Source organism: Lepidochelys kempii, chromosome 1, assembly GCF_965140285.1.
Source record: "Lepidochelys kempii isolate rLepKem1 chromosome 1, rLepKem1.hap1, whole genome shotgun sequence".
In the NCBI taxonomy this organism is placed as follows: Eukaryota; Metazoa; Chordata; order Testudines; family Cheloniidae; genus Lepidochelys; species Lepidochelys kempii.
Window position 1 is genome coordinate 328,863,684 of NC_136380.1, and position 12,408 is coordinate 328,876,091.

Consider the following 12,408-nt stretch of genomic DNA (forward strand, 5'->3'; position numbering starts at 1 on the left):
GATTATCTGCATATCTGAGAGTCCTGCTTCAATGACCATAATACAACTGATAGTCTACATATTTTTATTTGGGTTGCACATAAAAATTAACAAAATAAATCAATACAAAATATATTACTTTATATTCACAGAGTTTCATTCTATGAAAATTCTTAACAAATGTGGAAATAAAGTTTAAAAATATGTAGATATGGGAAACAATCTAAACTTTATGTGTAAAACTTTATGAACATATAGACGAACAAAAAAAGCCAAAAGCATTTCATGGGTATCAAACAATACTTTTTTATTATTACTTTGTGCCAGAGTTGTTTTTTTAGTGTGCAGCTAACTACATCAGCCATTTGGTTGACTAAACTGGTTTAATTGTATGTGTAACAAAAATGGCATGCAGATAGCTAACCAAAAAAAGTTTCCATCTTCCAACAGGGATATATTTTCCAAGCTGAGCGTGGGGGATTACAATAATATTTTTTTCCAGGAGGGGTTTTTCTGTTTCATTCTACAAGGCTGCTTCTTAAAAAATTCCTGTGGAGTCATTGCACATTACCATGCTATTCCTTTCAAACCTCTCTTCATGTCAGACTCCAATGTCAATCTGTGCAAGTAATCACATTAGCATCTGCAGCCCTGTTTTGAAAGAATTCAATGAAATGAGGATCTGACAAAGTCATAAATCTGCTAAAGGAATCAGTTTATTGTAAACTGCCTTATGTATTTTATGCTTGCTCAAAAATATTGATACATATCAACATCGTGGAAAGTAGTAAATAATTTATCAGTTTTTAATTTGTTTAGCAAAACATGATTCTGTTCAGCTGTACTACTGTATCATATTAATTTCTTATGGACACCAGAGCAATCTATTTGACAAAGAAAGGGCTGGTGCTGCAAAGTGTAGAGCAGTGGTTCTTAACCTGTGGTCCCCAAACCCCTGGGGATCCTCAGACTATGTCTAAGATTTCCAAAGAGGTCTGCACTTCCATTAGAAATTTTTTAGGGGTCCACAAATGAAAAAAGGTTGAGAACCAGTGGCTTGGCGGGTCCCACTAGACATACCAAACATCCTCAATTTTCATGGACTTTATTGGGATTTGATAGTGCTAAGCACCTCACACAATCTGGCCCCAAGAGATTAAAGAGAATAAGTGTAGAATAGTGCAAGAGATCTGGAGCATGTAAAATCATCTCTTGTTGTACTTGTCAATTTCTGATCAGACAGTACCACATCGTATTATACGCAGATACCTTCAGACATACTAAATCCATGTACTGTACTCTTCCTGTTCAATTACAGTGCTTGCAGAGTTTGCAAGGTCAGTGCCTAAGGCTTACGATCTACCTAATTAAAAAAAAATGCAATTAATAGTCTCTCAATAGCTGGTAGAAGGTATTATACACATACATCATATATATGGAGCAACATTCACACACAAAATACATTCAAAATGCAAAGTAGAACTGCACAGGAAAGTAGTATACTGGAAAATACAGTTTAAAAATGGTTTCCATGATTCGGAAGTTGGCAACAATATGATGAAAGAAATTTACAATTTTCAAGCTCCTCAGAACAAGACTGAAAATTTTCACATCAGAGGTCAAACTGAGCAATTTTCGAAGACAACAGGCATTACTAAGGATGGAATCAGGCCGTTTTTATATGTTCTATCGACTTGAAAGAGGTTTCCCCTCCCTTGCCCTTTCCAGCCTCAGATATACAACCTATATATAGGTCTCCTCTTTTCCTCCAATTTGTTATTAATACTTATTTCAACACAACAAAAAGAGACATAGGGCCAGATTCAGACCTGTTGTAATCAGGTGACTCAAACAGAACTTCAGCCACTTACACCAGCTTTGAAATTAGCCCCTAGTTTATAAATTATCAAAGAGATCCCTGAAGAACATTAAACATTTGGAGATCATTAACTCAGCCAATTTGACAAGTTGTTTGGAAGGCAGAGACGAATTTTTTCTGTGCTGTATTGTGAAATGTCCATAGAGTATATATAAAACTAACTTTAAAGTCATGCAATTATTCCATTAATACCAATAGTTAGTTAAACTTACAATTTTTCAGCTAACTAATCCTTCAGCCTAAATATATTAGGGGTGGAACAGAGGAGAGCTGACTATATTTAAATATTGGTTGGTTTATTCTGCACTACTAGATGTTATGTTGGGGTGAAGTACTATAAATACTGCACTCTAGCAGCTTTAATAGATCACTGATGGTGGTGGCTTACTGTGTCGCTTTCTGTTTTTTCTGAACATTAATTAGAACCTTTTCCTGCTTTCCTAAGTTTTGTTTATCTATAGATATTGTAAGTCTCAGCATCAAGGTCAGTTTGAGGCCAAACTCAAGATGTGGCTTCTGGGATGTGAACAGTGTCATCATATTTCTCTTGTATTGTATTGCTTTCCCTGTGAATTCCTGACTTAGGCCCATAAGGGGACAAGGCATGCATGGGAAGGGATAGAGTTCATATCCTTGCACTTCTCCTTAGCTTTGGTTTTCTATTGTGAAGTTGATGCTATTCAGACCTATGTCTATGAAGGAGCTAACACCAGACTGCTAAAATACGTAGAATTTTGAAATGAAGTCATAATCTGCCATTAAAAATGTAAAAGACTCATTTTTGTGCAGGGACCATGTTTTCATGTGCTTTTACAGTGCCAAGCTCAAGGAATAACAAGCCTTTCCACATGTCATAGCTTCTTTATAATATCGAGGTGATAAGTTAATGATAGCATAAGAGAGTTCCCATTTTAACCTTTCTCCGTGCTGCACATAGCCAAGATCTTTTAAATCAGAAGTTCATTTCAAAAGATTATGTGACAGAGGAGGAAAAAGGTCTGAGTGTATTGGTTGATCACAGAATCACGCCAACATGATGCAGATGTGAAAAAGGCTAATGCAGTTCTAGGCTGGCACAGGCGAGGTATTTCCAATCGAGACAGGAAATATCTGTTACCATTATACAAGGCACTGGTGAGACTTCATCTGGAATACTGTGTGCAATTCTGGTCTCCCATGTTTAAGAAAGATAAATTCAAACTGGAACAGGTGTAGAGAAGGGCTACTAAGATGATCCGAGGAATGGAAAACCTACCTTATGAGAGGAGACTCAAAGAGCTTGGCTTGTTTAGCCTAACCAAAAGAAGGCTGAGGGGAGATATAATTGTTCTCTATAAATATATCAGAGGGATAAATACCGGAGAGGGAGAGGAATTATTTAAGCTCAGTACCAATGTGGACACAAGAACAAATAGATATAAACTAGATAGATATCAACAAACGTAGGCCTGAAATTAGACAAAGGTTTCTAACCATCAGAGAAGTGAAGTTTTGGAACAGTCTTATAAGGGGAGCAGTGGAGGCAAAAAACTTAACTGGCTTTAAGACTGAGCTTGATAATTTTATGGAGGGGATGGTAAGATGACACTGCCTACAATGGCATGTAGCTGATCATAGAATCATAGAATATCAGGGTTGGAAGGGACCCCAGAAGGTCATCTAGTCCAACCCCCTGCTCAAAGCAGGACCAATTCCCAGTTAAATGATTTATGACTGCTAACAGCAAATATCTCCACTACCCAGTGATGGGACATTAGATGGGGAGGGCTCTGAGTTACTACAGAGAATTCTTTCCTAGGTGTCTGGCTAGTGGGTCTTGCCCACATGCTCAGGGTCTAACTTACTGCCATGTTTGGGGTTGGGAAGGAATTTTCCTCTGGGTCAGATTGCACAGACCCTGGAGTGCGGGGCTTTCGCCTTCCTCTGCAGCATGGGGCACAGGTGACTTGCAGGTTTAGACTAGTGTAAATGGTGGCTCCTCTGTAACTTGAAGTCTTTAAATCATGTAATTCAGTCAGAGGTTAGGGACTATTACAGGAAGTTTCTGTGGCCTGCAATATGCAGGAGGTCAAACTAGATCAGGGGCTGGCAACCTTTCAGAAGTGGTGTGCCGAGTCTTCATTTATTCACTTTAATTTAAGGTTCACATGCCGGTAATACATTTTAATATTTTTTAGAAGATCTCTCTCCCTATAAAAGTCTATATATTATATAACTAAACTATTGTTGTATGTAAAATAAACAAGGTTTTCAAAATGTTTAAGAAGCTTAATTGAAAATTAAATTAAAATGTTCATCTTATGCGGCCAGCCTGCTCAGCCCGCTGCTGGTCTGGGGTTCCGTTCACCTAGGCCAGCAGCAGGCTGAGTGGGGCCTGCGGCCGGGACTCCGGCTGGCAAGGGGCCAGCAGCCAGAACCCTAGACTGGCAGTGGGCTGTGCGGGGCCAGCAGCCGGGACCCCAGACCGGCAGTGGGCTGAGTGGCTCAGCCCGCTGCCACTCAGGGGTTCCATCTGCCGGCTCCTGCCAGCTGGGATCCCGGCTGCTGGACCCACTCAGCCCGCTGCCGGTCTGGGGTCCTGGCCCTGCCCACATACATTGGGTACCTACCTTCTCCCTGGTTCTAGCCCCTTTTCTTCCTCTCTGTCTGCACTGAGCTGGGGGTGGGAGTGCACTAAGCACAGGGCTGGGGGTGAAGGAGCAGGCTGGGGGTTGGGGTGTAGGGTCTGGCCAGGAGCTAAAATGAGGGAGGGGGCTCAGGGTTGGGGCAGGAGGTTTGGGTGTGGAGTGCTTACCTGGGGAGCTCCCATTTGGTAGGAGGGGTGCAGGTGGGAATGTGGAGTGGAAGTGCAGGAGCTCCCATTTAGTGCTCAGGGTGGGGGTGGTGATGTGGGGGGTGCATGGGGTGTGGGGGGGCTGGGTATGTAGGGGGGTACAAGAGTCAGGGCTGGGGTCGTGGGGGGGTGAAGGAGTCAAGCAGAGTGCTGGATGTGTGTGAGAGGGGTACAGGGCTCAGGGCAGAGGCCTGGGGGGCGTGCAGGGCTCGGAGCAGAGGGCTGGGTGTGTGTGTGGGGGGGTCAGGGCAGAGGGCTGAGGGTGTGGGCTGGGGTCGTGGGGTGCTCACGGTAGGGGGCTGGAGGGGGTATGCCCCGCTTCCACCCCGCCCTTCTCCAAGGCCCTGCCCCGCGCATCTTCTTTGGCTCCGCCGGGAGCACCAAGCACGATGACCCCGCTGCTCCTCCCCCACCCCCTCGCAAGGGCCATCAGCTGATTGGCCAGCAGGGAGGGACGGAGAGGAGGAGGAGGGGCAGGAACCCAGCATACTGCGGGAAGAGGCAGGGGAGCCGGCAGGACCAAGCTTCTGCCCCTTATTCCCTACCCCCACGGGAGGGAGTGGGGGGCGGAGAAGAGCAGGCCAGACCGGGCAGGATTTTTAATGGCATGCTGCTGCTGCCCCAGCAGGCAGCAGCATGCCATTAAAAATGGGCTTGCGTGCCGTCTTTGGCACACATGCCATAGGTTGCCAATCCCTGAACTAGATAATCATGATGGTCCCTTCTGGCCTTAAAGTCTATGAGTCTACTCTGCATGCTAACTCCTACCAAGTGTAGTAACTCTTACATAATTTAATACCAGTTGCTTTTTAATGCATTGTGGTCACGTAAGTAAGCCCTAGTCTACACTACAGGGTTAGGTCAAATTTAGCCGTGTTAGGTTGATTTTATAATGAATGTGTCTACACAAGCAACCCCATTCCATCGACCTAAAGGGCTCTTAAAATCGACTTCTGTATTCCTCCCCGGCGAGGGGAGTAGCGCTAAAATCGACCTTGCTGGGTCAAATTTGGGGTAGTGCGGATGCAAATCGACATTATTGGCCCCCAGGAGCTATCCCAGAGTGCTCTAATGTGACTGCTCTGGACAGCACTTTCAACTCCGATGCACTAACCAGATACACAGGAAAAGCCCTGGGAGCTTTTGAATTTCATTTCCTGTTTAGTGAGCATGGCGAGCTCAGCAGCACAGATGACCATGCAGTCCCCCCAGAATTGCAAACAAGCTCCAGCATGGAGCGAATGGGAGACACTAGATCTGACTTCTGTATAGGGAGAAGAATCTGTGCAGGCAGAACTCCAGTCAAAAAGAAGAAATGCTAATATATATGCCAAAATTGCACAGGGCATGATGGACAGAGGCTACAACAGGGACACATAGCAGTGCCACGTGAAAGTCAAGGAGCCCAGGCAAGCCTGCCAAAAGACAAAGGAGGCGAACGGTCGCTCAGGGTCAGAGCCCCATACATGCTGCTTCTATGATCAGCTGCATGGCATTCTAGTGGGGGACCCTACCATTACCCCACCACTGTCCATGGACACCTGCAAGGGGGGAGTCTAACACAACACGGAGGAGGATTTTGTGGATGAGGAGGAGGAGCAGGAGCAGGAGGAGAATGTGCAGCAGGCAAGTGGTGAATCTATTCTCCCCGTTAGCCAGGACCTTTTCATCACCCTGGAGCCAATACCCTCCCAAAGTGGGATCCCCGACCCTGAAGGCGAAGGCACCTCTGGTGAGTGCACATTTGTAACTACAGTATAGGGTTTAAAAGCAATAGTGTTTAATGTTTGATTTGCCCTGAAGACTTGGGGTGCATTTGCGGCCAGTACAGCTACTGGAAAAGTCTGTTAATGTGTCTGGGGATGGAGCAGGAACCCTCCATGGACATCTCCATGAAGCTCTTCTGGAGGTATTCTGAAAGCCTGAAAGTACTCTGCAGGTTTCTGGGGAGGGCTGCCTTATTTTGTCCTCCATGGTAGGACACTTTACCACGCCAAGCCAAGAGCACGCAATCTGGAATCACTGCAGCACAAAGCATGGCAGCGAATGGTCCTGGGTTTTGGTCGCATTCAAGCACATTCAGTCTTTATCTTTCTGTGTTAGCCTCAGGAGAGTGATATCATTCATGGTCACCTGGTTGAAATAGGGGAATTTTTGTATGGAAACAGTAAAAGGACCCCGTTCATGCTGCGCTGTTTGTGCTTGGCTACAAGGGATCATCCCATAGCCACGTGGCAGAGGGAGGGGTGAAGGGATCATCCCAAATAGCCATGCAGAGGAGTGGGGGGAGGTGTGTGCTGCACATCCACCCGAAAACCGCAGCCCCTCCTTTTAAATGGCAAACCCAACCGGCATTACTTCCTATGGGAAAGGAGGACGCTGCAGTTTGAAAACATTCCCACATGTTATGAAGGTGTTAGAAGCCAAACCTGCGTACCCTTTGGCTTACCATGGCTGCCTGGAAACCAAATTCTGTTGCCCAGCCGTTTGTGATGTGTCACCATACCGGCAGGCGTTCAATATAAAAGACAAAATGCGACCTTGTACCTAAAGCACATGTGCTGTCTGCTGTGAATTGCTTGATTCACTGTGAAAGAGTCTCCCTTTTGTTCTCAGAAATGTATTGTCTTAAATTTTACTCTCCCTTTTTATCTCCCCCCAGGTGCAAATGTTTCTATGCTCCCCCTATCATCTCCATCCCTGAGGTTACCGCAGATTAGAAGGCGAAAAAAAACACACTCGCGATGACATGTTTTCCAAGCTCATGCAGTCCTCCCGCACTGATAGGGCACAGCTTAATGCATGGAGGCATTCAGTGACAGAGTCCAGGAAAGCATTAAGTGAGCATGAGGAGAAGAGGCAGGATGCAATGCTGAGGCTAATGGGGGAGCAAACAGACAGGCTCAGGCATCTGGTGCAGCTGCAGGAAAGCCAACAAGAGCACAGACTGCCACTGCATCCACTGTACAACCCCCTGTCCTCCTCCCCAAGTTCCGTATCTTCCTCACCTAGACGCCCACCACACCATAAACATCTCCCCCTTACTCTCACAGATATTATGGAGCACACAGCAAGCAGTAATAACATTGGGAATATTGGTTGCGCTGAGGTCAAACCTAGTCAGCAAACAGCACCAGTGAACTTTTAAATGTCCAAAGGCACATTCTACCACCATTCTGCACTTGCTCAGCCTATAGTTGAACTGCTCCTTACTACTGTCCAGGCTACCTGTGTATGGCTTCATGAGCCATGGGAACAAGGGGTAGGCTGGGTCCCCAAGGATAACTATTAACTTTTTAACATCCCCAACAGTAATTTTCTGGTCTGGGAAGTAAGTCCCTTCTTGCAGCTGCTCAAACAGCCAGGAGTTCCTAAAGATGTGAGTATCATGCCCCTTTCTGGGCCATCCCACATTGATGTTGGTGAAACATCCCTTGTGATCCACCATTGCTTGTAGTACCATTGAGAAGTACCCCTTGCAGTTTATGTACTGGTTGGCAAGGTGGTCCAGTGCCAAGATAGGGATATGTTCCTTCTATCACCCCACCACAGTTAGGGAAACCCATTGCAGTAAAGCCATCCACTATGACCTGCACATTTCTCAGAGTCACTACCCTTGATAGCAGAACTTCAGTGATTGCATTAGCTACTTGGATCACAGCAGTCCCCACAGTAGATTTGCCCACTCCAAATTGATTCCCGACTGACCAGTAGCAGTCAGGCGTTGCAAGCTTCCACAGGGCTATTGCCACTTGCAACTGTCAGGGCAGTTCTCATCTTGGTATTCCTGTGCTTCAGGATGGGGAAAAGCAACTCACAGAGTTCCAGGAAAGTGGCCTTACGTACGCGAAAGTTTCGCAGCCACTGGGAATCATCCCATACCTGCAAGACTATGCGGTCCCACCAGTCTGTGCTTGTTTGCCTGGCCCAGAATCGGTGTTCCACTGTATCATCCAGCCCCACTGCTGCCATGATGTCCCAATTGCCACAGCCCGTGCTTTCAGGAATGTCTGTGTCCATGTCCTCTTCACAATCGTCCTCACGCTGCCATCTCTTAGCCAGGTTCTGTAGTATAATGTGCGAGGTGTTTACAATGCTCGCAACAGCAGCAGAGAGCTGAGCGGACTCCATGCTTGCCATGCTATGGCGTCTCCACGGGTAACCCAGGAAAAATGGCGCAAAATGATTGTCTGCAATTGCTTTTACAGAGGGAGGGAAGGAACGGAGACTGACAACATGTACCCCAAACCACGACAATGTTTTTGCCCCATTAGGCATTGGGAGCTTAACCCAGAATTCCAATGGGCAGCAGAGACCGTGGGAACTGTGGGATAGCTTTCCACAGTGCACCACTCCATGAGTCGATGCTAGCCACGGTAGTGAGGACGCACTCCGCCGACTTAATGCGCTTAGTGGGGACATACACAATCGACAGTATAAAATCGATTTCTAAAAATCGACCTAATTTCGTAGTGTAGTCCTAGTCTATCAGATAAAGTAAACAAATAACAGGCCAAGGCATTGTGGTTTATATTCAGGGAATTTAAATAATTAATTTAAATCACTCGATTTAAAAAAACAATTTATTTAAATCAGGTTGAGGCTTTGTGAGATGGTTACAAGGCAAGCTGCACTCAGATACCTTTTAATCTCTCTCAGGTGTACCTTTCTGGGGACAGATTTTGCCACCATCACCCCTCCTTTTCTGGGAGCAACAATGTGGTTCTAAACTGGATTTCTGGGCTGCAGGTCCCCTCTTTACCATCTGTGTTAACCCAACAGGCTCAACTGCATTTAGCACCTGTAAGCTCTTTACCTCCAGGAGCCTATGACAGCAGCTGATTAAAGTGACTCAAAAACAACTTCTTCAAAACAAAGCATTATTTATTCACTCTACCTACTCAGTAAGCAGAGCAAATGTATACAACAAAGAAGACCTATTTACATTTCCCCTTACCAAAACCTTATCTTTCCTTGCAAGCTTTAGTAAGTTCCATTCAGCCCAGTTACCTCCATCTCTGGGTTGGGAGCAATAGTGTGCCTTGCTGCAGTGTGTTCTCTCTCTCTCTTTCTTTGAATCCCCATCAATGCTCACTGACACTCCCTGGGGAGCCCCTGGCTACTCACTCAAACCCCTCACTGCCCCCCTTCTTCTCTAGGCTAGCATCCCCTTTGATCCTAGGTTTGGCCTGGAAGGAGTAAACTTTGCCATCTTAGCTGGAGCCAGGCTGGAGGTATTTGCCATATATAGGGCCCTACCAAATTCACAGTCCATTTGGATCAATTTCATGGTCATAGGATTTTAAAATTGTAAATTTCATGATTTCAGCTATTTAAATCTGAAGTTTCACGGTGATGTAACTGTAGGGGTTCTGACCTAAAAAGGAGTTGTGTGGGGGTTGCAAGGTTACTGTAGGCGGGGTTGTAATACTGCTTCCCTCACTTCTGCGCAGCTGCTGGGGCAGCGCTGCCTGCAGAGCTTCGCAGCTGGAGAGCGGTGGCTGCTGACCAGGAGCCCAGTTCTGAAGGCAGAGCCACTGCCAGCAGCAGTGCAGAATAAAGACTGGCACGGTATGGTATTGCCACCCTTACTTCTGTGCTGCTGCCTGCAGAGCTGGGCCCTCAGTCACCAGCCACCGCTCTCTGGCCGCCCAGCTCTGAAGGCAGCAGCGCTGAAGTAAGGGTGGCATGCTACGGATTTCCATCCTTACTTCTGTGCTGATGCTGGTGGGGCGCTGCCTTCAGAACTGGGTGCCCGGCCAACAGCCACTGCCCTCCGGCTGCCCAGCTCTGAAGGCAGCACAGAAGTAAGGGTGGCAATACTGTGATCCCCCTAAAATAACCTTGTGACTCCCCTGCAACTCCCTTTTGGGTCAGGACCCTCAATTTGAGAAACACTGGTCTCCCCCATGAAATCTGTATCGTATAGGGTAAAAGCACACCAAAGACCAGATTTCACGGTCCATGACGCGTTTTTCAGGGCCATGAATTTGGTAGGGTCCTAGCCATATATGTTAGTTACAAGGTATCAGTGGGTTTAATTAACAAATAAACACTCTCCTGATGGGTTTGCAATCTAAATGTTGCAGCTTTGTGCTCATTCAGGAGACCCAGGAAGTAAAATACACTAGAACTAAAAATAAAAATAAATAATTTCAATTTTCAAGCTAAGGGAAATGCAAAAATAAACAAATGGCAAAAGAGTAAATTCAAATGTAAAAATTGTCATTTTTAATAATCGATGGTGTTATTACTAAAATAGAGAAATATATGATTTTAAAATAAGATTTACCTTAAAGTTTCACCATCAGGTTAAAAACACGTGTTATAACATGTGCACTATATAATCATGAATAGATCCTTATACTTGTCTGCTGTGTTTACAAAGAATTACTGTTCCATAAAAAGGCACTCAAAGTACTAAATAAACTTAGATTTACTTTTGCTTCTGTTTTTAAAAGCAACATTTTTAAAAGAAGTGTGTGTTAAAAGAGCAAGTGTTAAAGAGTTCCAGAACCATTTAATGTAGAGCTTTATGAAAATAAACATGAAGTAAGGTAAGAACTATTTGTTTAATCTGGATACAGCTCTATTTGCATTCATGCAGTTCCCTGACTGAAATTACAAAACAGCTGTAGATATGTGGATTATGAAAGTGATTTACCTTCAAGTACGATTGTTACTGTTTGATTTTTGGGTTGAAATAAGCCAAAATATGCTTTTCACAGAGACCCGTCCCCTCCCCAACCTCCCATTTCACATTAAGAATTTAGTTCTTAGAAGATTACTTAGTAAAAGTCAGCATATTGGCTTAGCTTACTGAACAGCAACTAAATATAGTATTTATGTAATTAAATTTATTTATGCCTCATCTGTTGGAGAGGCTGGTTCCATTCTAAAGGCTAGAACTTTAGCCAGGAAGTTTATGAATCAGTTTTCTATAATTGACAAAGGGGTGTGCTTTTTTTATAAGGATTAAAGGGAGACGCAGTATTTCTGGAGTGAGGTAAAAATCTGCAGCCTTCATGAAATTGCAGCAAGTTGTTTTGGTGGCCTATAGCTAAAGATTGGAAGTTGTGCCAACGTGAGTAATTTTCACTGTTGGTACATGCTCCAGTTTGTCTCTCCAGTTTGCCTAACTTAGCTTCAAAATCACTATAAACACATCAAGAACAGAGAGGAGGTGCTCAAGGGGAATTCTTACTGAATTATTACTGGGGACCAGGTTCCAACCACCACTACTACTAATATGAAAGAGACCCATGTTAGCCATCCTTCCAAGTCTGGATGAAAAACATTTGGGGGAAAAATATGACATTTGACCTGGAAAATTGTAAATTGGCAGTGTACTAGCTATACAGGGAGCCAGCACAAACACAGAGAAAATACTTCTAATAAAAATAGTATCACTTTAAGTCATCATAACCAAATTCTACCCAGAAGTCTTGTTAAACAGGTTAACCCCCTTGATTTCTGTAAAGAGATAAAAACAGATATTTAAAAACAAAGTATAGTTTTACCACTGATGTTCCTTTTATTTGTTGTATTTTCCACTATTTAACTCTATAGCAAATTGTTAATTTATATCCCTAAAAATGTGGTATGTTTCTTCCTTATATGCTTTTTCTTTACTATAACAAGCTTCCTTATGGAAGTATCTTTAAAATACAATATTATTTATAGCAGAGGAAGAATTAATTAACTTGTCTTATATATG

General features: G+C 44.3%; 1 protein-coding gene across 1 annotated transcript in view; it reads right to left on the reverse strand.

Annotated features, from left to right (window-relative positions):
* The window catches only part of FAM185A (family with sequence similarity 185 member A), a 77,387-nt gene that overhangs the window by 42,295 nt on the left and 22,684 nt on the right, over window positions 1-12,408 (reverse strand). The gene's annotated exons all lie outside the window — the stretch shown is intronic.